Here is a 27,853-nt window from a genome sequence, read left to right as displayed (position 1 = left end):
CATCTAGAACAGTGTTTGGCACAAAAAACTCAGGTTGTGGGCAAGGAAGGAGATTTTTTTGGGGGGCAGTTCTGAGTTTTGTGAAAAACAAGATGAAGAACCAGAGAGAATGGACTATGAGTCTATTACAAGGGAAGGAGAAAAGAGAGACTTAAAGAAATATTCTGGAGGTTTGTGGGTCCCTTTCACCGTGTTTGAAAAATACAAACAAAAGACTTGAATTGTTTTCATTTTGCATAGTCTAGAGTATTTAGAAGTATTTTAAATATTTACTTTTTTTTGGGTATACATAGAACATGCACATTTATAAAATTAAAAAAAGTGTATGCAATGAAAGTAAATCTCTTCTCCCTCTTCCCAGTCTTCCAGACATGCAGTTTCCCTCTCTAGAGGAAATCACTGTTGCTAGTTTATTGTGTGTCCTTCTTCCATGTTGGCACACTATATGCAACTTTCTGTACCTAGCCTTTTCAGGTAGCTAAGAGATTTTCTCTTTATCTATCTATCTATCTATCTATCTATCTATCTATCTATCTATCTATCTATCCACTGTACATAGTTTATGATATGAACAGCAAATAGCTTTTCCCAGTTTGCCTTTTCATTTTATTCAAAGCATTTAAGAATATTTTTATCATAGGGCGCCTGGGTGGCTCAGATGGTTAAGTGACTGCCTTCGGCTCAGGTCATGATCCCGGAGTCCTGGGATGGAGTCCCACATCGGGCTCCCGGCTCAGCGGGGAGCCTGCTTCTCCCTCTGACCCTGTCCCCTCTCATGCTGTTTCTCTCTCAAATAAATAAATAAATAAATAAATAAATAAATAAGAATATTTTTATCATAAAAACATTCCTGGGACACCTGGGTGGCTCAGTTGATTAAGCCTCTGCCTTTGGCTCAGGTCCTGGGACTGAGCTCCATGTCAAGGTGGGGGGGGGTCCCTGCTCAGCAGGGAATCTGCTTCTGCTTCTCCCTCTTCCTCTGTCCCTCCCTCCCAACTTAGACTCTCTTTCTCTCGTGTTCTCTCTCTCATGCTCTTGCTCTCAAATAAATAAATAAAATATTTAAAAAACCCCAACATTCTTGAAGTTCAATTTATTGTTTTTAAAAGGCCTTCCTCCCTTCAAGATAATAAAAAGATTTTTCCCACTTACAGTTCTTTTGTTGTTTCATTTGTTCACATTTAATATTTGACCCATTAGAATGTTTCTTTTTTTTTTTTTAAAGATTTTTATTTATTTATTTAACAGAGAGAGAGAGCACTAGTAGGCAGAGTGGCAGACAGAGGGAGAGGGAGAAGCAGGCTCTCCGCTGAGCAGGGAGCCCAGTGCGGGGCTCGATCCCAGGACCCTGGGATCATGACCTGAGCCAAAGGCAGCCGCTTAACTGACTGAGCCACCCAGGCGCCCCTTTTTTAAAATTTTTTTCAATTGAAGATTTATTTATTTGAGAGCAAGAAGGAGAGAGAGAGAGAGAATCTTAAGCAGACTCTGCACTGAGCGTGGAGCCTGATGCAGGGCTCAATCTCACCACCCTGAGATCATGACCTGAGGTGAAACCAAGAGTTGGACACTTAACTCTGCCACCCAGGTGCCCCTAGAATGTTTCTGATAACAAGTGTGAGATAGGGATCCAACTGTATATTTTCAACACCCTTATATTGAATAATCCATCCTTCACCCATTTTCCCACTGGTTTGCAGTGAACTTGGTTATTTTGGCTGGGACTGAACTATGCGGGTCATGGCTTTATAAACATTACAATATTTTTGAAAAAATCTCTTTATTGAGATTTAATTTACACACCATAAATTTGGCCAGTTTGAAGTATACAACTCAACGTACACTATAATCCAATTTTAAATCGTTTTCAAAACTACAAAAAGAAACCTCATACACATTTGCAGTTACTCTTCATACAAAATATTTTGAAGGATTGCATTGAATATGCAAATTTATGTAGAATATGTGTTAAAATGTATTTTTTCCAACATCACTCTCTTTTGGAGTGAGAAAATCAAAGCTCTGGAAATATTGTTAATCTTGAACAGAGCTGTCCTGGGATGTTAATGTATCCTATTTTTCTGTAGGGATTACAAAGTAACAGGTTTTTAGTTTTTTAAACCTCTTTTTACTTTGTGGTAATTTAGATTTCACAGGCTTTATGTTAATGTGTATTTTGAATTTGTAAAGCATGAATGTCGTATATAGTGTTTTGTAAGACTTTTAGCGATAGAACTCTTTGTTCTTGCCAAACGAGCCATGAAAAATACTTGGAGAAATACTGAATAAATCACTGCAAATATTGAACTTTTAGACAATGCACCCACAGATTGAGATTCCTTTTTTTAAAAAGTAAAATAAACCCATGTATATACAGTCAACTAATATTTGACAAGGAAGCCAAAAATACTTCCTTCATGGGGAAAGAATAGTCTCTTCAGTAAAATGGTGCTGGGACAATGATATTTACATGCAAAAGAATGAAATTGGATCCCTAACTTACACCCCTCAAAAGATCAACTTGAAATGGATTAAAGATTTAAATATAAGACCTAAAACCATAAAACCTCTAGAATAAAACATAGGGAAAAAGATCCTTGACATTGGTCTTGGCAACAGTATTTTTGGATATGACAACAAAACATAAGCAACAAAGCAAAAACAAACAAGTGGTACTACATCCAACTAAAAAGCTTCTGCATAGGAAAAGAAACTTGCAACAAAATGAAAAAGCAATCTACAGAATGAGAGAAAAAAACTGCAAACCATGTTAATGAAAGTTAATATCCAAAATATAAAAGGAACTCATACAACTCAACAGGAAAAACCAAATAATCTGATTAGAAACGGACAAAAGATCTGAATAGACATTTTCCCAAAGAAAACATATAAATGGCCAACAGGTACATGAAAGATGCTCAACATCATTAGTCATCAGGGGAATGCAAATCAAAACCACAATGAGATATCACCTTACGTTTGTCAGAATGGTTATCAACAAAAAGAAGGGATAACAAGTTTTGCTGAGGATATGAAGAAAAGGGAACCTTTGTGCACTGCTGGTGAGAATGTAAATTGGCATAGCCACTATGGAAAACAATATGGAGATTTCTCAAAAAATTAAAAGTAAAACTACCACATGATCCAGGAAACCCACTTCCGCATATATATCCAAAGGAAATGAAAACAGGATCTCAAAGAGCTGTCTGCAGTCCCACATTTATTGCAGCATTATTCACAATAGCCACGACATGGAAGCAAACTAAATGTCCATTGACAATCGAATAAGGAAAATGTGGTATATATACAATGGAATATTATTCAGCCATAAAAAGAAAGAAATCCTGCCATTTGTGACATCATGGATGAACCTTAAAAGCATTATACTATGTGAAATAAGTCAGAGAAAGACAAATACTACATATGATCTAACTTATATGTGGAATCTAGAACACTGAACTCACAGAAACAGAGAGTAGAATGGTGGTTGTCAGGGTCTGGCAGGTGGGGGAAATGGGGAGATGTTGTTGAAATAATACAAACTTCCACTTATAAGCTGAATACGTTTTGGGTATCTAATGTGCAGCATGGTATCTATAATGAACAATACTGTCTTCTTGTATACTTGAAAGAGAATAGATCTTACTGCACGTGATTACTACACACAAAACAATATTCTTACTGCACACAAAAATGATAATGATGCGAGGTGATGGATGGTGTTAACTAATCTTGTAATAATCATTTCACAATACATACAGGTATCAAACCTTCACATTGTAGAACTTCAACTTATACAATGTTATATGTCACTTCTATCTCAATAAAGCTGGAAAAAAATGCAGTTGGTAGAATGTAAAATGGGGCACTGCTGTGCAAAATGGTAAATTAATTCCTCAAAAAATGTAATCTAGAATTACCATATGATCTAGCAGTTGCACTTCTGGGTATATATCTGAAAGAAGTGAAAACAGGGACTCAGATATTTGTACATCCATGTTTATAGCAGCAATCTTCACAAGAGTGATCAACAGATGAATAGATGAACACAATATGGTATATACATACAATGGAATATTATTATTCAACCATTAAAAGGAAGGGAATGTTGACCCATTCTACAACATGGAGGAATCTCGAGAACTTTTTGCTAAGTGAAATAGGCCGGTCACAAAAGGACAAATACTATACGATTTTTACCTATGGATGTATCTAGAATAGTCAAGATCATAGGGACAGAAAGTCAAGCGGTGGTTACCAGGGCTGGGGAGTGGGGTGGGAGGTTCATGTTTAATGAGTGCGAAGTTTCAGTTGGTGAAGATGAGAAAGTTCTGGAAACGCACGGTGGTGTGATGGTTGTAAAACACTGTGAATATACTTGCTGCCCCAGAAATGTATGCTTCAAAGGTAAAGTATATGTGATGTCTATTTCCCCACAATACAAAATACCAAGTGAACAAAATAAGATGAATTGAGATGCAGGGAACCTGCTAGTATTTTTATGACTGTGCTGGGTGTTCTAAAACATTGTTTACTTCATCGCTACACTGCTTTTATGCAGTAGGTGATACTATCTCCATTTTACAAATAAGAAAATTGAGACTTTGAGGGATCACATTCACACAACCGTAAAATGGCAGAGGCAGGATTTGAACTGAGCTCTTTTTGTCTCCAAACTCTCCTGTTTTCTCCCACATCATGTGAGGGAACTGTAATATTACTTCATGACAAAGGGCTGGACTTGATTATTAATTCGACTTGAGAATGTATTCTGCCTGGAAATCATTAGGAAAAAGATAGGTAACTAGGGGTGGCCAAAGCATGACATATCCTTGGCCTGCAGAGGAAGAGATTTCACAACAGCAGGCTCTATCCTTCTCTAGCTGCACTAGGAGTGGCTCTAGGAGTGAGCAAGACAGGGTGGGGACCTGAGGTGTTCACGTCCCAGCTGCCTCTGGTGTGTGGTTCCTCAGCTCTGCCCTTGGGGCTCCAGTCTCCCTCCTTGGAACTGCCTCTCCTGCTGGCCATGGAATTCCTTCCCTTCTGTCACTATGCAGCAAGCAACATCTCACACCCACGTTGTGTTATGGCTATCTATCTAACTGGCTTTTTCTCCACCAAAATATAAACTCTGTGCCACCAACATTTTTAGGACCAAGACTGGTCTGCAGTGGAGGCTCAACAGAGGTGGGATGAAGAAAATATTCATTTATCAATATCTCCTTAAAGAACAGCTTGTGATTTACAAAGCTTTGGCTGCTTTATATAAAGTGCTACAATGGCACAACAGTAAAAAAATGCTGACATTTGGCAAACATTTTGTAGTCTACGGAGCAATGTTAAGTCCGTATCATCTTTCCAAAAGACCCTTTTGTGGTAGATCGGACAGGGAACTGATGTCTCAAGAACTCAGGTAACTTGTCTATGGCCACACAGCTCATGTCAGACTAGAGATTTGAACCCAGGCCTTCAGTTTCATGGAATTTTCTAGCAGAGCTGTCTGTTTAATAAACTCAGAAAGCTACCGTAATGAAATGGGCCACTGCATCTACATTTGCCAAAGTTCTATAAAAAGAGTAAACACCATACCTTGCTCTGGGTTGGTGGGTTGCTCCAGGATTCTAAATCCACAAGAGACTGAGGATCTTTCATGAGAGCTTCAGCGAAAAACTTGCTTTGGTACCAGACAGAAAAAGAGATCCAAGTTCTCAGAGGTTTCCAAATAGTTGTGCTAAAAATAATTTTCTCCTTTAGTCCCAAAGAGCCAAAGGCCCTGGAAGTCATTCATGGGGTGAGGCTCAATCAGGGGCTGGTCAAAATTATGGTTTTGTTTGAGATAAACCTTAAGCTCCTGCTTTCTTTTACTGGTACTTTTAGAGGTGCCTCCATCTCTGTGTGTCGTGGCCTCTTTTTCAGATTTGTTTACTTAAGTTTTTCCCTCTTCATTTGTTTTCCACTGGGTGGAAGTTTCAGGAAAAAAATTACTCACTGACTGGAAATTAGTTGTTAACTTAGAGAAAAGAGTTATTTCCTATTTGAGAATTTTCAAGGTAGAATCTTCAAATTCTGGAGATTGGGTGTTGTCTCATGGAACAAACAAGGAGAGGTGGTAAATATTCTTGGTAAATATGGCGGGAAAGGGGCCCCTCATCCTATGTGCTATGAAGTGGAAGAGGCTTATGAGCACTGCACTGATCTTTTCTTTGTTCTCTGCTGAATGGGTAAATGATTGGGTATTTTTAGAAGACTGATATGTCTTTGTTACTATAGAGAACTGATCATAACAACTCAAAAGGCAGAATGGTTCTCCAAAGCCTGTGACTACTCATCTTCGATGCAATCAATTTCTTTGTTTCCTTCTGATACGTACTTCTCAAATCTCCTTAGCAACAGCAATATATAATTCATGATGTCATTTATGGAAATTCAGTGACTGAAAAATCTTGTTTTTATCTTGCTTTCCCTACCATTCTTCTCAAGCATTTGAGAATGTTAATTGGAAGAAGTATTTTCAAAGTTATTGAAGTAGACATTGATGATAAATTTGACCAAGAAGATGGATGGGCTCCCCATCCCGATAATCTTCATTTTTGCCCTAGCTATCCACCCTCCCACCTGGAGGAAATAGTCTTTTGAATTTGTTGCCTGTCCAAAATATGAATGCTATCATAAGGTAGTAAAAACCACATGCTGGGCACAAAAGTGAGCAGGTTTTTGCTAAATTAGAGTAGGATTTTTTTTTCAGTTGAGTAGATTTGAGATGTAGCATTTTGTCAGTGTAAGGTGTAGGGTATATCACTTGATATATTTATATATTGTAATATGATTGTTGTTGTCATCATATTACATAGTTATAGTACAATAGTATTGTCTATATTCACTATATTGTGCCTTAGATCTCTAGGGCTTATTTACTGCTCGTTACAAGTTAATACCCTTAAACACCTTCAGTTTTATCCTCCTCCTCCTCTGATAACCACCATTTTGTAGAGTATGATCTTAATCAGATGTCCCCGGGTTTGTCTTCTCATCCTCAAAATGAAATGGTATCTTTCATTATTTCTAAGTTTTCTCACAGTTCTTAATATTCTCCAACAAAGTGCTTGTGCCTGATGAGATTGAATTTGTAAAAAAATGTCCCTTATATACATATGGGTAGAGATACAAGTCACCTTAAAGGAGATATTTATTGAGAAAAGTCACTCAAGTGACTCTTTTAGAGCTGTGCATATAAGGAGGCACTTGGCAGCAGCTCAATGAAAGTTTTTCCTTTCAGGGATTTTTGGCTAGAGAGGTGTTGAGATTATTTGCTTAAATGGTCTTCTAGAAGGAAGGAACCAAGGGTCCAATTCCTCTCTATGATGCAAATTTAAGGAAATTAGTCATGGACTATAGGGTTGGCCTGGTTCAAAGCTGGTCATCAAGAAAGGACGCGGTAGATCACAGAATGAAACTGACCAGGAGGTAAGTGAGAATCTGGACAAAAAGGCCAAAAGCATTTTGGGGTGGTGGCTTTGGTACAGTATATGAATGAGCCTGCAAGTTTGTCTGCTTTCATTCATTCTGTCAGAGCAGATATCCTTTGGGGGACGGTGGTTAAACACACAGTGGTGGATTAAAAGGATTATTATATTGGAACTTAGTAAGGGGGTACTATGGAGTCAGCAAGAGCATCCCCTACAAAAGCATCTACTGGAATGTGCATGACTAGTGTTTAACTGTGTCACCATTTGGTGGCAGCTAAATCAACTGGAAGGGTGGGCAATCAAAGGTGTTTTTCTTTTTTTTTGTATGTTTTACCTGGGTTGGAAGTAGGAATGCCTCCTTTGAACCAAGCAAGTCTCTAGAATTCTTAGGTTGTTCATGGAGGGGAGGATTGAGGTCTTGAGTAATCTACATGCTAATAAAAGCAAATGGGATCCTAGCAATTCACTGAAAGAAAAGAAGGGCATGACCAGATTGAACTTAAACAGGCAAAGCAGGTCACTGGGGTAAAATGCTTCCATTAGTTCAATACCAGTAGAATATCACACATAACCCTTTGTCATGTGTAGGGCTGGACTTGACTCTCTAACTTCAAGGAATCTCCCCTTCTAAGAGGCTGAACTAGAACACCAGTCCTTACAAGCTGAATTTCAGGTGTTTCAGCCTTTGGATGTGTTAATTTATTTATATAAAGTGATGGCTTTTCAATGGGCTTTTCTCATTCACTCTTTGAAATAGCACAGTCTCTGCCAAAGAACTTAGAAATAGTTTCTTGACATCCAAAAGAGACAGGTGTATTCTTACGTTACTGCCTTACGCTGCCTGAGTATTGATACAATTTATGGGTATTTATATTTGCTTTCCTGTGTCGTTCACAACTTCCTTAATTTCCCTTTAATATTTGATGATAAAGTTTCTTATATTATTAAGATATTTTTTTCTGTTCTGCAATATTAGATTTTAAAAATTATTTTTATCTCAGATAACTCATTATAATCTGTATCTTCTCAGACATATTCTTCTTCACAGAGAACTAGCCTTTGAAATTGTCTCCTACAGCATTCAGAGCTCTGATGGGGCTAAAGCTTGTTAGTGACTATTTCACTCAGCTTTTTTGATGCTTTTTTTAGAGATTGTGAAAGCGATGGGTAAAATAATATGCTGCAGGGAGTATTAGCTGAGAGTAAAAAATCAGATTCTGTTTTTACCTGCCAGTCATGCCAAAGCCAAGGTCTTCCTCTGCCTTTCCTATGCAGAGAAGTTTTTCCTCTCAGCTTGTGCTTTGGTTTTCCTGTTTTTAACTCACTTATCAGCTGATGTCAGTTCAATCTAGACCAATCCAATCAATGTCCACAGAGCATTTAACAGTGTGCTAGTTCAGCTCTCAAAAAAAGGTTCAGGTTTGTAGTTTTGCCATTTTTTTTTTTTTGGTGTAAATACTCCCTTGATGGGGGGGGCATGTATTTTTTTGAATTAACATTTTTATTTTCTTTGGGTAGATAACCAGTGGTGGAATTATGGGATCATATGGTATTTTTAATTTTTTTGAGGACCTCCATACTGTTTTCCACAGTGACTGCACCAATTTACATTCCCACCAACAGTGCATGACAGTTCCTTTTTCTCCACATCGTTGCCAACATTTGTTATTTCCTGTCTTTTTTATTTTAGCCATTCTGATAGGTGTAAGGTGATGTCTCATAGTGGTTTTGATTTGCATTTCCCTGATGATGAGTGATTAAAAAAAAAAAACAAAAAACACCTCCCATCATGGCCAATTTCAAGCCACCAACCTGAGCTTGACTAAATGCAAAGTTGGGAAGATATGTGCAGAATTGGCCTTTTTGCTAAGTACTAGAATTATTAAAAAAAGGTTCTAGCTGATATACAATGAGCACTTATATGCTACAACATTACATCCTGTTGAGGTGAATAATTTTATCATCCTTCTTTTAGAGATGAAGACTGTAGGCAGTCTGATCCACAGTTGGCCCACCCAACCACTATACCATATACCTCCCCAGGGTGTTGCTAACTTTACAAGATCAGGTTCCCTCATCCAAAGAGCTTTCAGGAAGGTGGAATGCACACCTGACTCCTCCTCCTCCCTGGAGCACTAGATTCTGTCTGGAATCTAATCTCTTTATTGTCTCAGCGCCTTACTTATTTCATCTCCTCTGGCTTGCAAGTTCCTGCTAACCGTGTCTTCCCCATGCCCCTTTCTTCATCTGCTCACATTCTTTATCCTTATCCATTGCTTTGTCCAGAAAGTCTCCTTGATGCTTCAGAAAGTCTCCCTGATGCTCTCCATCAGGTACAGTCTTGTCTTCCCTTGAACCCTCCTGGCACATTATTTGAACCTTTCTTATGCACTTTAGCTCATGGATTCTCAATTAGGTCTATTGGTTCAGCATATCAGCAAATTAGGTCAAAAAAGTTGTATTTTTCAAAAGGTCTATGAGTAATTCTTTTTTTTTTTTTTAAGATTTTATTTATTTATTTGACAGAGAGAGACACGGTGGGAGAGGGAACACAAGCAGGGGGAGTGGGAGAGAGAGAAGCAGGCTTCCCGCTGAGCAGGGAGCCTGATGTGGGGCTCCATCCCAGGACGTTGGGATTATGACCTGAGCTGAAGGCAGACGCTTAATGACTGAGCCATCCAGGCGCCCCTCTATGAGTAATTCTGATGGGCAGCCAGGCTTTGCGAATCTTTGTCTGAACTTCTCTTGTTCAAATGATGCCCTGTTTGTTAGTTCTTCCAAACCACAGGGTTCCAGTCATACAAATCTGGTCTTCTCCCTTTTTCCTCTTGTTCTTCTATTCATTACCTCATCACATATTTATTGAGCTGTTATTATATGCTAGCTACTGAATGCTTGGTCTTGGTATTCAAGGGAGAGTAAACCTAGAGTCCTTATAGAGGAAAAATTTAGTGGAGAGACAGACATTCATTAAATAATCACAGAACTATGTTTAAGAGGATGTTAATTTGGACTTCCCATCATCTTGGAGTTTCAACTTAGAACTCAAAGCAAGGAATAATGGACAATCAGTGTCCACACATCCATTTAAGGCTTGCTAAGAACAGCTGGATCTGACACTGACCAGTATCTACTTTCCATCCACATAAAAGAAAACTAGAAGTTAAAAAATGATTAATGGTTGGAGACAAAGCCTTCAAAGTAGAGAGCTGTTAGCTGATAAGGGAGTGCTGATGAGTTCTCCCCTCCTTTCCTATGAGGGAGGTAAGGGAAGAGTGATACCCACTCTCCAGCCAAGAGATCACTGATAGGGTGAAAGGTGCCTGCAAGAAAGAAGCTGTTTATTCTCCAGTTGGATGTTTAACTAAACTGTGAAGCTAAAAGGCTTGCAGTTTTCACAGGATCAGAGACATGTGATAAACAGGTTCTGGGTGAGCTTGGCCCACCCCTGGAGGTTGATGTCTTATGGGTTCATAGAAACTAGAGAATTCTAGTTCTATAAAGGCAGAAGGCTGTCAGAGAAGGGAGCCAGTGTAGGGGAAGCCATTAGAGAGACAAAGGTACATGAGTTTCCTAAGAGGCAGGTGGTACTGGCGATGAAGCTGGGATTGGGCCATCTAGATGGGAGCTTAAGCCAGGACAGAGTCCTCCTAGAGCTAGGTAGCCAGTAAGAAGTCACTGAGTACATCACTGAGTGCAGAAGCTGAGGCTGGTGTGGGGCAAAGCAAAGTACCAACCAAAGAGTGAATCACCCATTCAGGGAACTGTGTAGCATGGAGGTCTCTCAGAAAGTTTCTAATGACCCTGGGAATATGTTCAACGAGAGAGAGCTGGCATTTGAAGATGAGGCACAACCTGTGTGTGGCAGGAGAGAACCATGCAAATAGCACAAACTGAGCAAAAATACTTTGATCATGTTTTTCTAATTCTTTTATGCTCTAATCTGACTCTAGACATGTTCAAAGTGGAAGGAGGGAGAAGAGATGGGGGAAGAGTGAAAAACCATAGCAGATCCTGAGCTGAAGGCATGGAAAAGGGAACAGGATGTATTTTGGATGTGAAATGAAAGTTATGATTTAGATTTGTCTTTTTAATATCTGAAAATGAGTCACAATTAAATAATGAAACTGGGTCATGTAATTGAAAATGACCAGAAAGTTAAGGAATTTGCCTGAGATGTCATGAAAGGACAAGGAAGAAGGATCCAAAAGAATTTGACTAGAATAAGTGATGGGAGAAGAATGAAGTTGTTTCTCACTTATATCAAGGACAGATAAGGTCATCTGATAAATTCATTAAACTCTAGAGAGTGTTCTGAAGGAAAGGTGAGGGGTGTTTCAGGAGTGTCTAGCAGGGTGACATAACTGAGACAATGGATCAGGGAGGGCCTGCCTTGAGATATGGCATCTGGCCTGAAATATGAAACAGGAGCTGACATTAACCAGTAAGAGGTTGTGAGAAAACACTTTCAGGCTGAGGGATTGCCATGTGCAAAGGTCCTGTGGTAGAAGAGGATAATTTTGAAAGAAGGCCATTGAGAAGGAGCAAAGGAGAGCATGAGACTGGAGGGAGGATGGCTCTCCTGGCCATGGAAAGTTCTAGTCTTTTTCCTGGGATAATAGGATCCCCTGAAGGACTGTGAACAGGATTTTATGAGTCAGGCCATCAATTATCTCTCAACCCTGATAGGTTACAATAATGAGTATGGTATACATTGAGGTGATGCTTGTTGGCCACTTTCTCGGCTTTTCAGTGTGGTTTCTGAGCCCAGTTGCTTTCATTGTAGGGAAAGAAGAGAGTTCTTATGAGAAAATTAGTTTGCAAGTTCACTCACTCGTTGAATGAACAAATGTTATTATTATTTTTTAAGATTTTATTTATTTATTTGAGAGAGAGAGAGAGAGCATGAGGGGGGGAGGGTCAGAGGGAGAAGCAGACTCCCCGCCGAGCAGGGAGCCTGATGTGGGACTTGATCCCGGGACTCCAGGATCATGACCTGAGCCGAAGGCAGTCGCTTAACCAACTGAGCCACCCAGGCGCCCCTGAATGAACAAATGTTATTGACCCCTACTGTGTGTCAGGACTTGTCCCAGGCCCTGGGGATCAGAGTTGAAAGAGGAAGAGAGGACCCTGATGTGCACAGAGTTCATATTCCAGCAAGAATTTCACACCATTGGAGAAGGAAGGACCCTCAGAGGGCATCAGCCTGATTTTCCCATTTTACAGACCAGAAAACAGATGCAGTGAGAAGTGACTTGCCCAAAGTTTACAATTACATATGATGTTAGAATTAGAACTCAGGTCCCTGTATGATTTTCAAGAGTCACTCCTTGCATAGCATAGCCTCTCATCAAGCCCTCATTCCTAACTTCACATGGAGAAGACGCTGCAGTATTCTTTATATATAGAAATATCCATTACTGGGGATAATTGAGAATTAACAAATAGCATTGTTTCCAACCATAATACTCGATCCTTGCCTGGATGTCCAAAATATCACCTCTCATATTTTAAATCATAAGAAATGTTTTCAAATTTGCAGAACATTTCAAACATACATGAAAGTGATGCACACTGATGCCCCAGGCACCCGGCTGCCAACTGCAAGTTACCCAAGGGGAATATTGTTTCCTTGGTGCCCTATTCGCTTAGGCTCCCTTCCCCCCAACCCTTGCATTTGGTATGTTGTGAAGCAAATTTCCACACATCATATCATTTATTCCGTAAATATTTCAGAAAACTTAGGAATTTTTATCATCTTGGATAACAAATAGCAGAGTGATTGACACCCTGCAGCTCCATCGGCCCTTGAGACTTCTTAACCAAAAACGAGCATATTTTAGCTAAGTCAAAAATGTCTTAAAAGCACTTTACTCACAGACTGCCATAGTGTGCACTAAAAGTTCTGAAATGTAATTTTTATGGGGCTGTCAAGCTTTTTCAGGGACGTTTTCAGAGTGCAGTGGGAGCTCTCTGATGACCCGTTACAGAAATTCCAAGAAGCTGTGAGCTCAGTAGGGAAGGCCTCGCAGAGCTGGTCTTCCACGCCGCCGCACGTCCAGGATGGGCCCTGTTGCTGCCAGGTGCTGCAGTGTTTGGTTTTCACTAACAAAACCTGTCAAACTGTCCTGAGATTGTTTAGCAAACACCGGAGAACCAGTGCTGTTTTCAAAATGTCAGGTAATCCTGGAGTCTTGGCAGGTGAAGGCTAACGGGGTGATCTGAGTTGCCTTGGGAGCTGAAGAGTCCCTCGGCACAGAATGGGGCAGGTCAGCCCAGTAGGTGTGTGTGCAAGGCTGGGCATTGCTGCTTCCATCCCCTCTATGGTGCCGTCCATCGAGAGAGGCGGGGGGAGAACTTGGGCAGCGACAACCGGGCTGACAGACCACGAGAGCAAACCCTCTGTGTGTCTGCTTCACAACCCCTATGCTCCAGGTTGTTCCAACTTCAGTTTGTACACTTCCCTGAGAAATATGGGGCATATGAAAGCTGCTGTATCTTTGTGTGTGTGCATGTTCTTTTTTCTTTTAAACATTGAGATATGATCGGCATATAACATTATATCCGTTGCAGGTGCATAGCATAGTGATTCAGTATATGTGTCTATTGTGACATGGTCACACGGTCTAATTAGCATCCATCACCACACATAGTTACAAATTTTTTTTTTTTCTTGCCAGGAGAACTTTTAAGATTTGCTCTCTTAGCAACTTTTAGATGTAGAGTGCAATGTCAACTATAATCCCCGTGCTGTACATGGCACTCCCAGGACTTATTTATTTTATAATTGTATGTTTGTACCCATTGGCCCCCTTCACGTATGTCACCCATCCTCTCCACCCCCAGCCTCCGAAACTCCCAATCTGCTTTCTGTAGGATGAGTTTGGGTTTTGTTTTTAGACTCCACATATAAGTGAGATCGTATGGCATTTGTCTTTCTCTGTCTGACTTATTTCACTTAGCATAATGTCCGTCCATGTGGTGGCAAATGGCAGGATTTCCTTCTTTTTTATGGCTGAATAATATTCCATTGTATATACATACCACATTTCCTCTATCCATTCATCCATCGATGGACACTTAAGCTTGTTTCTGAGATGCCGCATCTTTGAATGATGAAAAATAAAAAAATAGTTACCATTTATCAAGCGTTTATTGTGCCAAGGCACCGTCCTAAGCACTTTATATGTATTTCTTGGTTCTTCTTCTTTTTTTTTTAAATTTTTTAAAAAGATTTTATTTATTTATTCATAAGAGACAGAGAGAGAGAGGCAGAGGGAGAAGCAGGATCCCCAGGAGCGGGAAGCCCGATGTGGGACTCGATCCCAGGACCCTGGGATCATGACCTGAGCTGAAGGCAGATGCTCAACCAACTGAGCCACCCAGGCGCCCTGGTTATTCTTTACCATGAGCCCCAGGAGGTAGCTGCTAGGACTTCTTCATGGTGCACAAGGGGACCGAAGTTAGGGGCAGATTGGCAGTGCTGGTGAGGGGCAGAGCTGGACTCCAAAACCCTCCTCCTCCCCAAACCAACAGCCTCCAATCAGCCTCCTGGTTTCTTCTACTATAAAGCTTTCCTGCCCCTCTGCCTGTCTTTGAGACTCTGCCAAAATGCAAGTGATGGTGGCTCACTCCCTTGCTATAGCAAGTTCAGAATAAATAGCCTTTTCTTGTTCTCATCTGGTTCATCTTCACTTATTTCCACAATGTGGATGCCCACAAACTTTTGTTTCATTTCTCAGTTGTCTAAAGTTCTAGAAGGGAAGAGGGGTACTAGTCACTGGGGCCCCGATAAATGTGGGGAAGCCAATCCCTACTTTTAAGGGGTTTGCAGTCTCTGTGGGGAATCTAGGCTTCTGTTATACCTGATAAAGACTCAGGTACGAGAATGCGCCCCTTACAGTGTGCTCCTCTGGGGCAAGAACCCTCTCTTCCTCACCTATGCCCCCCACATGGCAGCCAAGGGATAGAATCTAAAGGTGCTCACTATATACTGGTGGATTAATGACTTATTCTAATTAGATGCCAGAATAAGAGCAAGGAAGTTAGTCTTAAATGCTGATTGGGTTCTGGAGGCAACCACTGACCAGTAAGGTCCAACAGCCATGTGAGTAGCTCCCCTACCTTCCTGTCTCTCCCCTGACCTCTTGCAATGGCCTCTGACCTGCTCTCTCTGGCCTTGCCGTCTCTGCCTTCAAGTCCAAGCTCTCCTGTGTTACTAAAGTGAACCCAAACGATGGGCACTTGATAAACAGATTTGCTAGATGAGTGAATAATATCACTTTCCTATTTAAATTCATTCCAATAGTTAAACCCACTCTGTAATTTTTTTGATCCAAAATATCCATTAGATAGAACTTTGCCACAGGGCAAATGCAAGGGAAAATCACAGAAAGCACAAATGGGAAGAGGAATTATTTGCTGGTATGTGGGATGGCTTTGGTTGGAATGGTGAGACCCACCTTGTTCTTGGATTCCTGGAACACCTTGGAAGCCAAAAACATCTCCTCTCCCTTCCAGCTGGCTACATAGGGCCACTCTTTCTCTGATGGTCATTGAGAGGTATATATCTTCCCTCCCAGGACATTAGTTAGTGGCCAGGGCAAGGGACCTATTGGAAGGGTTGCAACTGGCAGCCCAGAGGAGGTCCTTCAAGGGGCTAATGATCAACATCATTTATGGGGACTCCTATTCTGAAGGCAGCAAATAATAACACCCATTTATGAAGCACCTGCTATAGAGAATCCTGACCACTTAGTGAAGTAGGTATTATTATCTGTTTATTAGAGATACGGAAAGTCAGGAGCCCAGATGAGAGAATTTGCAAAGGTCATGCCGCTACTAAGTGATAGATTTGGCATTCAAACTCAGATTTTTCTGACACCCCCCCCAATCAAACCTTTAGTTTTTTTTTTTTTAAGATTTTATTTATATATCTGAGACAGAGAGAATGAGAGAGACAGAGAGCACATGAGAGGGGGGAAGGTCAGAGGGAGAAGCAGGCTCCCTGCCGAGCAGGGAGCCCGATGCGGGACTCGATCCCGGGACTCCAGGATCATGACCTGAGCTGAAGGCAGTCGCTTAACCAACTGAGCCACCCAGGTGCCCCAAACCTTTAGTTTAATGTGAGGACAGTAATACTGCTTAGCTCCCATGATTGTTATAAAGATTAATTGAAACAATCTACAGAAAATGAGTCCCACGTTGCCTAGAGCCTAGTAGGCACTCAGTAACTACTAGGTGAGTTAATATTGCTGGCATTATCTTTGCTGCTCTGGCTATTGCAGCTTTGGCTCCTGGTCTCTGATGAATCTTCTGTCCTGTGTTCTCTGTGCCCACTTTGCCCCTCAAAACCACCCAGGGGCCCGTCTTTGGTTTCAGGGAGGCCAGAGGTAACATGGCCAGTTAGTGATGAAACTTTTTATCCTGAGGGTTTTGAGAGTGTCTGTGTGACATTATCTAGGCAGAAAAATAGTGATGATGGTGGTGATAATAATAATAACAAAAATAAAATAATAATAATAGTAATAATGATAACTTAAATTTATTGAAAACCCCTAAACTCACTTCTTTGTGGGCATTTCAGTTCTATTCCAACTGCCCGGTGTTTCTAAATGTTTACCCAGATAACAGAAGACCCTTGTTCTCTGCTTTGCTTCTTGCTGAAAACATTTGAGGCATTCTGGAGGAGAACCATGGACACGAGCCAGTCTCAGAGTTAAGAGTGACAATAGACCCAACAAAGGCAAAGATTTAGCAGCAGGTGGTACCACTTGCACACATTCCCTGCCAGCCAAAACAACATTCTCACTGACTCCATCCCAGTGGAGAGAGAGCTGAAAATCCAACAGTGACTCATAGTGTGCTTGGGAAGAAAGCTGAGTATAGCGGTTTTGGCAAAAAGGACAAAAGCAATGAAATGTTACCACAGTCTAAATTAGCAGGACTCTCCACATCTTCTCTCTTCCCACTGACATTTCTTTGTGGCAGCTGATGGAGTAAGACCACTGGCTTTGAAGGCCAAAGTTTTCATTGCCCAGCCATGCACCCTTGGGCAATTTGCATGAGCTCTCTAAACCTTACTTTTCTCTTCCATAAATTAAAAAATCTAAAACAGCTCAAACCAGGTATGATTGTTAAGATTAATGAAGTAATGCATCTCATTGACTGGCGTTTGTGCCACTCAAGAAATGTTGGTTTTGTTGGTGAAAGGAGAAGCAATTCTAAGTCAGAGACATTCCTTTCTTTTCTTCCTTTTTTTTTTTTTTGTTTTTGTTTAGCAGTATTTAGAATTTACCTGCTTGCTGGTGCTAGGAAATGCATGTCTTCGGTGACGTTCCTTCTGGGCTCTGGATCTGTGTTTTCAGAATAATCTCATCTGTGTTGTTAGAGAAACTGCCTGAGAGAATAACTTCTAAACAACTTTTCGAGACTTGAAGGATGATGTCAGATATCTGGGAAAATAAGTGTGAGGCGGGGTAGAGTAGGCTGTCAAGGCAGAACTAAAAGCTTGAGGAAAAGCGTGGCATGAGAGAGGACAGGATACCTTGGAGAAGGTAGGACAAAGCTTGTGCGGAGCAGAATATTGTGAGAAGCATGATGAGAAATGCAGGTGGAGGTTGAGGCAGAGGCTGATCACAGGAGTGGAAAGGCCATTGTGGATCTTGGAATTTAACTGAACAGCAATAAGAAGCACATGGAGAGTAAGATTGGGAGTGACAGGACCATACATACAGTTTAAAAAGAGCTCTTGGACTGCCATGTCCAGAAGGATTGGAGGAAGATAAGAATGAAGGGCTATGGTAGATAGCACCCTTGGGCAAAGACAGGTAAGAAAACCATTCAACCATGGGTCATGTTTCTAATGGAACCAATGACAGGTTTAGTTTGTTCATTTTTTTGTTTGGCTCTGTGTGTGTGTGTGTGTGTGTGTGATTTCCTTCTAATATGTTTTCCTAGTCATAGTTTACAAAGTTTTCATCAAAATGCATGTATTCTCTTTTAACCTCAAAATTGATTGTCTATGCTCTATTGCTGAGTATCATTGTCATACAAAATTATTCATATTTTATTTTAAATATGTGTTCATTAAAGAAAACTTGTAGAAGAGGAAAATGTGGAAAAATAAAAGTAACAAAAATTATAGTTCTATCTCTCAGATAATCACTATTACCATTCTGGCTTATTTTTTTGTATTAGTTTTTGTTCTGTGTGTGTGTGAACATAGATCTTCTATTCAAAGATTGTGATATTATCTATCACAGTTGCTGCTCTTTCTTCTTTCTTTCTTTCTGTCAATTGAAATATATCTGACACACAACATTGTGTAAATTTGAGGTATAAAACATGTTGATTTGATACATATATGTATTAAAATATGATTGCCATTGTAGCCATAGTCGACTTTTTTAGAATCAACATATAAGTGATATCATACAGTATTTGTCTTTCTCTGTTTGACTTGTCTCCCTTACCATAATGACTTTAAGGACCATCCATATTGTCACAAATGGCAGGATTTCCTTCTTTCTCATGGCTGAATAATATTCTATTATATATACCACATCTTTATCCATTCAATGGGTAATGGGCACTTAGGTTGTTTCCGTATCTTGGCTGTTGTGAATAATGTCGCAATAAACATGGGAGTGCAGATATCTCTTTTATATCCTGTTTTCTTTTCCTTTGGATATGTACCCAGAAGTGGGATTACTGGATCATCTGCTTGCTTTTTCTTTAACCTAATATTATATAATAAGCATTTCTCCTCTGTTATTCTTTGGAACCATTAATGGCCAAATAATATTCATCAAGTAGTTATACCATAATTTATTTAATCTTCTCCCCCCCATGATTGGACAATTAAGCTATTTCCATTTTTTTTCTGTTATAAACGAGATTACATTGAAAACTTTTGTGCATAAGCCTTTATCCCTATTTAGGATTATTTCCTTAGGATAGATTCCCAGAAATGGAATTACTGGGTCAAATTTGATGTTTTATGTTTCTCTTGGTACATGCTGTCAAACTGCTTTCCAAAAGGTTATGTGAATTTACACTACCCTGTTCCTGTATGAAAACAAAATCCAGGAGAATGTAAGCTCCCCAACAGTCAGGCACCCTTAGTCCGTGGAACACAGACAGAGCCACAGAATCTTCGATTTGGAAGTAACGTTTAAGGCAGGCAAAGCTGACCTCTACTGATGCTTGATCAGAGCAGCATGTTTTGTGGAGAGGACATTGAAGCCTGTTCCACAGTGGCACTGACAATGGCACTAACTCTGGGTTGGGTGGTCCCAAATTCCCTACGCAGCCCCAGCCAGGGGTTAAGCCCTGGTCATTTGTAATTTCACAGAACTAGAGCCATAGTGCCTAGTGGGTGCTCAGCTGACCTTGCCAGTTGGGATACAGGTGATGAGACACATCACCTGGGTTGAAGTCATCTCATTGTCCCCCTGGGTGGATGGCTCTGGAAAGACACCAAAGTTGCCTTCTGATGTGGTCAGGTCTCAAGGGCATCAGAAGCCTTCAGTCCCCAGGGGGTTCCTCTTCTATGGAGTCTTTGAAGTATGAGCCACTTTTTTTTTTTTTTTTAGTATGAACCACTTTTAAAAAGCTTTCCAAGAGCCCTTGCTCAAAAATCAGAGTTATGTGGCCAGGAGGTAGAATCTATTCCTATCTCTTCCGCACCCGAAGTGCAAGCCCTCCTGGCCTTCCCACCAAGGCTCTACACTGACCTTGACCTACCAGTGAGCCTTTCCCTTGCTCATCGCTGGCTTTCTTTTGCTTTTCCTTTGCCCTTCAGGCTATCTAGAGCCTACTACTCTTCCAGATCAACTGAAAGCTGGCTCTGCTAACTCTGGGCCGTTCATTCACTTCACTGAGATTTATTCCACTCCCCTATACCAACTACTGGCCATATGCTGAGGTGTAGAGTTAGACAAGCCCTTTCTAGTCCTTATATGCACTTTATTCTTGTGGAGCTCTATGACATTGCATGTTGTTGCTCTCTTTCAACCTGCAAGATCTTTCTCTCTGTTTCTTCATCTGGTTCAAAACCACACTTATTAAAAAAAAAAAAATCTTCATTAACATTCAACTATGTGCCCAGGCATTTGTCAATACTGTTGACTCAATGAGGCCTCTGAATCTGCAGTGGGTTAGGGGGCTGAACAACTCCCAGGAGTTTCACTGAGTGCTGTCCTGGGTTCCACACTGTGCTGAAGGCTTCACACACATCCACTCACTTCATCTTCTTAAAACCAGAGAAGGTAGTTACTATTATTACTATTTTCACTTTATACGTGGAAAGACCCAGGCACAAGAAGTATGTATCTTGCCTGAGACCATGCAGGCTTAGACTCTTAACCACTATATTTTACGACTTCTTTGTAAGTAACTACACACCAAGGATAGTAAGTGCTACAAAGAAAAAAAAGGGGAGTTGTGTCAGAAATTAAAAAGGGGGAACTATTTTAGTTCTAGGGGTCAGGGAAGACCACTCTAAGAAAGGGAAATTTAAGGAGATTCCTGAGGATGACTTAGCTGGGTGAAGACAGGAGAGGAGTCCTCCAGGAAGGGAGAAGAGCCTGAAGGTCCTATGGCAGGAGAGGGCTTTGGGAATTCTAACAAATGAAAGGACAGTGGGTTGGGGCTTACAGGGCAAGGTGGCCTGTAACAGAGGCAGAGAAATAGATGAGGTCAACTCAGGGCTTGAAGGGTTAAATTGTATCTTAAGAGTAATGGGAGGCTCACCTGGGTGGCTCAGCCAGTTGAGGCTGAGCATCTGACTTGATTTTGGCTCAGGTCATCTTTGTTATTCTTAAAATGATGCTCTGCTGAGTGGACAGTGGATTGGAGAGGGCTGGTGAAGGGAGATGAGTGGTCGGTTGGGAGGCTGATGCAGCCAGTAGGGCAAGAGATAATCATGGTGGGCACTGTGGCAGCAGGAGATACAGAGAGAGGAATGGAGACCTATTTTTGTTTAAGTCTTGATGGATTAGACATTGTGTCCTATGGGAACCCCTCTGACATTGTCAACCCCACCTAGTTCTGGAGCACCCTCTCTCTGCTCCATAGCACCCCAACCCATGATCACACAGGTGGTGGTCTTCACTTTATATTATCTGCTTTCTCTCTAGACTGGGTGCTATCTATTGTTTATTGTTTTGCCTACTGTTGCACTCTTACCACTAGAACAGTGCCTGCCACAGGGCAGGTGCTTGATAAATGATTTAAAAATGTGTTTAATCAGCCACTTACTGTGTGCTGGTCCCCGCACAGTCACTGTGCATTGTCTTGTGTGCTGCACTCAGCAACCCCAAATGAGGTGGTTAATATTTCATGCTCATTTTATGGAATGAGAGAAGATTGTTAGATCTTTAGAGAAATAGAGAAAATAGAGAAAACAAAGGCATAAAGGGCCAGTCACCTTAATCATACTCATGTAATTACAAAGGGTTAGAGCCATGGCTCGAACCCGGGTTTGTTGGTGGCAAAGACCATGTGCCAGAACACCTAGCCATCTTCCTGCCTGCACCATCCACCAAGTTTGTGCATTAGGGAAGCAGGGCTCTTGCCTGGATCATCACAGAATAAGAAATCCTGGCACAATGCGGTAGGCAGCAAGTAGGTGTGCATGGAACTCTATCCCAACTTAGACAGTGTAAGCATACAATGGAATATTGTTCAGCTCTGAAAAAGGAAGGAAGTACTGATATATGTCACAACATGGAAGAACCCTGAAGACATTTTTCTTTTTTTTTTTTTTTAAGATTTTTATTTATTTAACAGAGATAGAGAGAGAGCACAAGTAGAAAGAGGGGCAGACAGAGGGAGAGGGAGAAGCAGGCTCTCCGCCGAGCAGGGAGCCCGATGTGGCGCTCGATCCCAGGACCCTGGGATCATGACCTGAGCCGAAGGCAGCCGCTTAACCAACTGAGCCACCCAGGCGCCCCTGAAGACATTATTCTAAGTGAAGAAAACTAGACACAAAAATCCACGTATTGTGTATGTCCATTTGTATGAAATATCCAGAACAGGTAAATCTGTAGAGATGGAAAGCAGAGTGGTAGTTGCCAAGGGTTGGAGGTGGGCGTAAGAAATGAGAAGTGACTGCTTAATGGTTACAGAGGTTTTCTTTTGGCATGAAGGAAATGTTTTGGAGCTTGATAGAGATGGTGGTTGTACATTGTAATGCACTAAATGTCACTGAACTGTTTAAGATGGTAAATTTTATATCATGTAAGTTTCACTTCCATAAACAGTAATGCATGGAAATGAATTACACTAGCTCCAGGCTAGTGGTTAACCGAGGAGCAAGGGAAGGATCAAAATGGAGCCTCAGCTTAACTAGTAATTTTTAATTTTTTTAAATAAAGAAATAAAAAAATTTTCTTTATAAAAGATCTGAAATAAAAAAACTAGCATTATTTGAGTTATTGCTGGAAATTCTTCCATATAGAGAAGGGGAGCTAAGGCAAAACAGAGTGACAGAGCTGAGAGTTAAGGCAGAGTTGGCCAAATTTTAGCCAAATTCTACATCCACTAAAGCCTCTGACTTTAATGTAAAAGGAGGGACTTTGAGGTCATGTGACTCAGACACTGTGTGTGTGTGTGTGGGGGGGCACAGTTCTCCCCTTAGAATGAATGCAATGTCAATGTGAGATCTAACAAACTGCAGATATCAGCTTCTGATAAATTGGTCTGTCTTCCCTCAGATGGAGGAGGAGTTGTCTGAGACACCAGAGTACATCAAGTGCAGGGCTGAGTCTTCCCAACCGAGGCTCAGTCAAATGTCATGGAGAGAGCTGGTGCCTCAACAGAGTAGCTGCCCAGGTTTGCAGGGAAGTAGAACTCAGGTACCAACCCTTTCTGAGAGGCCCCGGGACCCTGCCTGGGAATGCAGCATTGTGTACATATGTCAGTGTGGCTAACTTCCAGACTCACCTCTTGGGTGGGTTGTGTTTGCCTCTGTGTTGTACCTGAGGAAATGGAGGCTCAGGTGAGGAACATGCCCGCTATCAAAGAGGGAGCAAGACAGAGCTGGGAGTCCAACCCAGGCTGTCTGCTGGAGCTTGTGTTTGCTGCAGTGCTGAGCCTGCACAAAGAAGTGTCTGGATAGGCACGTGTTTAATAAATAAATGAATGGTAGCAAAACAAAACAGTTTTAATGGCCAAGTAGTTTGGTAAAGATTCACAGAATTCAAACTAGCTAGAGGGTAGGCATGTCCATAGGTTGTGCAAATACAAAGTGGTACAACCTCTTAGGAATGCAAAATTTATATTGACAATATATACGAAGAGTCTGAAAATTGTGCAACTCTTTGTCTCAACATTTCTACTTTTATGATTTAATTTGAAGAAAATTTTAAAAAATGTAGACAATGCTATATGTACAGTGATGTTGATCACAACTTAACATACTCTTTTTTGGTTATTAGAAATTATTTCTTTTACAGTTATAGGTTGATTAAGTCAATGGCACATCAACAAAAGGACTATTTTGTAGCCACTGGAATCCATGTTCTACAAGAACATTTAATGACAGAGGCAAATGTTTATTACATATTAATTAAGGGGAAAAATAGGCTGTCAAATAGTGTCTCTACTGTTGGAACATTCATTTTAGCTTTAAGAAATAATAAATGTATCACAAAGATGAGAAGCTTCAATATCAAAATACTAATGTGGCTCTATTGTTGTGTGGAGGTGTTATGGGTGATTTATATTTTCGACTTTCATTTCCATTGCGGTTTCCAAATTTCCATGGGGGGCAATAAGCATATTCCTTTTGGTTTTAAAAAGTCAATAAATGCTGCATTAAAACAAAACAAACTCACTCTACCCTCCCAATGGACAATATCATGTGTAGATAGAAGGAACGTCCTTTTTCTCAAAGAAATAAAACATTGATAATATAAGAGATTATTTGTGGATATTTATCTCAGTGTATTTTCTCTTCCTCCCTCTTTTCTTTCCTTCCTTCCTTCTTCCTCCTTTTCTTTCTTTCTTTCTTTCTTTCTTTCTTTCTTTCTTTCTTTCTTTCTTTCTTTCTTTCTTTCTCTTTCTTCCTTCCTTCCTTCCTTTCTTTTTCCTTCCTTCCTTCCTTCCTTTCTTTCTTTCTTTCTTTCTTTCTTTCTTTCTTTCTTTCTTTCTTTCTTTCTTTCTTTCTTTTTTTCTTTCTTACTTTATGTACAATTTTAGCTCCTTCTCTTCTTGGCGCCAGATTTAAACATTTGGTTAAAGTCCCAAATTCTCTTCTTCTACACTTTCTCATTGAGGAATTTGAGAGCAAAGAGTCTTGTATTTTAGACATCTGGGAATGGCTAAGCTTTTGGATCAGTTTTGTGAAAAGATGTATTTGTTCAGTTGAGCAAGTGTGAAGCAAATGCTTTCAGCGTGTCTATTAATCTTAGTGGTCTGAGTGATGTAAGGGTATGCTCACTCATGTTTTATGATGTTTGGTTTCATAAAAATATGTTTGGTTTCAAGGCATTGGCCCCTGTTCTCTGTTGACTGGGAACAAATTTGGACAATGGAAGGCCTCTTGAATTTTCTCCCAAACCTAGTTTGTTTTTTAAACATCAACTGGAACTCTGTGATGGTTATGACTAACACATTTGTGAGCTCATGAAAACATTTATTTTAATAGAAAAAAACCCAATAGAACAGCACTAGAACCAGAATGCCCTATGCCATATTTTGCCAAAAGTCTCCTGCTGGATGGTTTTAGGGATAGATTCAGATGGCTGTTGCTATTTATCAAGCTGAGAAGACATGGGGCCAGCTCCATTTAGGTCACGGATGGTAAAAAGGCAGAAGAGGAAAAACAAAAGGATTTTCTAGGTGAGTTGAGGAAATTAAGCCTGATTTATTAGTAGCTGGGTCACAGGTAGCATTCTCTTCGGAAAACACCAGAGTTGAAGTTAATAATGCACCCAGTGGGCCCTCAAGAGCCAGGTTAGAACATTTTTATCTTTAATCAGTCTTCAGAACTTTGAGATGGCACAGGGCAATGCTTATATTATAAGGTTCAGTGAAAAAGTCCCAACACAGAAATGTGCGCATAGGATTTTGTAAGGAGAAAAATAAAACGAAAGAAAGAGCACTCTACATTAAAAAAAGAGAGAAATATAACAAAATCTTTCTTGTTTTTTTTCATGATCATGAACCTGTTTGTTGTTCTCTACCTTTATTTTCTGAAATTCATAATAATCATGCATTATTTTTATAATAAAAGACTCATTCATTCATCCAACATGCAGTGCCAATCACCAAGGTTAGGATTCAAAAATGATGTAGTCACTTATCTGCCACAAAGAAGCTTACAGCACTCTTGGGGGAGAGAGACAGATAGAAAAGAAGTGACCAGTGGCCACGAGGGAGGGATATGTAAGGTCACAGTGTGAATCAAAAAAGCAATGGTATTATATTTACGTGCAGAGTCCAAATTTAAAAATAATCAAGTGCATATGACCATAATGACAAAGTCCTGTGTGCATGAAAGAATATCATCTCTTTGAGTCCAGGTGGTTCTGTCTAGTTATGTGTGTTTCAGAGGATGAGGTCCTTACACTGAGACAATCCATTTTGTAGGGGCTGAGGGAGGGGCACACAAGTGTTGGGGTTGGGGCTTTCCAACTTGTCAATTTGAGAAATGTCATGGCTCAGTTTCTCTGAATCGTTTTCTCCACCTACAGAGGCTGTAACTCTCTCGTATTCATGCACAGTACCTTGCTCCCTTGGATCCTGTGTTTCAGATGGATAATCATCATCTTCAATTTCAGTCACTGAAGCATATATCTTTTAGCAGGAAGTAGAGTGATAAAGAGCTCAACAAATTAGTTAGAAATCACTTTCCAGAAAGACAACACAGGCTCTGGATTGGGTCTCAAGGGGTTTTTTAAAGAGATAGTGCATTGACTTGGAATGTAGAGTTGTTTGTTTTGGCTGTTGAGAGACTTTTGGGGTGTTTGTTAATTTTAAGCATCTCAGCCACGTTGTATGTGGTGGGGTTTCCTCACACCGGTTATCTCTCGGTCAAAGAAGTGTTATTCGTTTGTTACACAAACAGCTCTCAGGGTCTACTATGTGCTTGGTCTGTTCTCAGAGTTGGGGTGACAGCGGTCAGCAACAGACAAGATCTTTACCTTCACGGAGAGATAGGTAACAAACATGTAGACAAACAAATGGATAAGGAAATCGGTGTTAAATGTTGTGCAGGGCGTGGGTGTGGAGGGGTTGTGTGCACGCTGCTGGTGTGGTTCATTTTGATCACTTTTGTTAGCAGTCACCTGGGCAGGGTAGATTATATCTGCGCTTTGGGGTCAGAGTCACCTGGGTCCTAATCACAGGCCTGGTGCCCACCAGCCTTGCTAGCTGTGTGACCACAAGAGAGTTACATAACTAATCTGAGCCTCTCGCCTCTGTTTTACGGACAAGGATGCTCCCTGTCAGGGTTGTTGTGATCACAAAATGGGTTAAGTGAAGGATGTGGACTGTGTTAGCTGCTTAGAGACAGAGTGGTGGGCACTCTTTCTTTGAATGCTGTCTCTATCCCTAATGCTGGTTCTGTTGGGATTGCTGGGACTCTAAGCCTGACAGCTTTTCCTTCTTGTAACATCTCAGAGGAAATAGCTCTGCAGGTACACTTGTGGCCTTCCGCATTGTCTTTCAGCTTTACTTACTTCCCAGCTGTGGAAAACTGAGCACAGGCCACCCAAAGATGTCCATGTCCTAACCCCTAGCACCTGTTACTGTGCGACCTTGCTTGGCAAAGGGGCTTCGCAGATGTGATGAAGTTATGTCTTGAGAGAGGGAGATTATCCTGGGTTATCCAGGTCAGGCTCCTGATAAAAAATCAAGAGCCCTTACTAGAGGGAAGCAGGGGGGTTGGTGTTGGAGAGGGAAAATAATGTGAGGATGAAAGCCGAGGGAAGGAGGTGCTATCTGATGGCTCTGAAGGTGGAGAAATGGCCACGAGGCAAGGAATGTAGGCAGCCTCTAGAAAAGAAGAAGCTTCTCCCCTAGAGCCGCCAAGGAACACAGTCCTGTGAACCTGTTTTAGACTTCTCATCTCCCGAGCTGTAGATTAAGAACCATGTTGATTTAAGCCACCAAGTTTGTGGTAATTTGTAGCAATAGGGGAAATGAATACAGGTGAAACCAGGAGATCCTGCCCGAGCCCCAGGCAACACGAGAGTAGGGGTCTCTGGGGCTGGTCAACATAATGATTTCTAAAGCAAGCATGCCTGTGCTTGAAGCCCAGCTCCACCACTTACTAACTGTGATCTTGAGAAAATTCCAGTCTCTGTGCCTCCGTGTGCCTTCTATAACATGGAATGAAAGCTAACCTATATTTAGGATATATATTAGAAGATTGGCAC

At 40.8% G+C, this 27,853-nt stretch overlaps 1 protein-coding gene across 7 annotated transcripts in view; it reads right to left on the bottom strand.

The window, feature by feature from the left end:
- The window catches only part of C1QTNF7 (C1q and TNF related 7), a 106,591-nt gene that overhangs the window by 12,494 nt on the left and 66,244 nt on the right, over positions 1-27,853 (bottom strand). For 2 of the 7 annotated variants that reach the window (XM_064584306.1, XM_045881462.3), the window contains exon 2: positions 14,511-14,572. The exons of 4 other annotated variants lie outside the window; for them this stretch is intronic. The gene's annotated coding sequence lies outside the window, so the exon portion shown is untranslated. One more of the 7 variants, XM_045881463.3, reaches the window with a different exon arrangement.

The sequence above is a fragment of the Mirounga angustirostris genome, unplaced genomic scaffold, assembly GCF_029215605.1.
Source record: "Mirounga angustirostris isolate CCGP_5_RB_7025 unplaced genomic scaffold, mMirAng1.0.hap1 SCAF_2, whole genome shotgun sequence".
Lineage (NCBI taxonomy): Eukaryota > Metazoa > Chordata > Mammalia > Carnivora > Phocidae > Mirounga > Mirounga angustirostris.
Note: the sequence above shows the minus strand (reverse complement) of the source record. Positions and strands in the feature narration are given on the sequence as shown.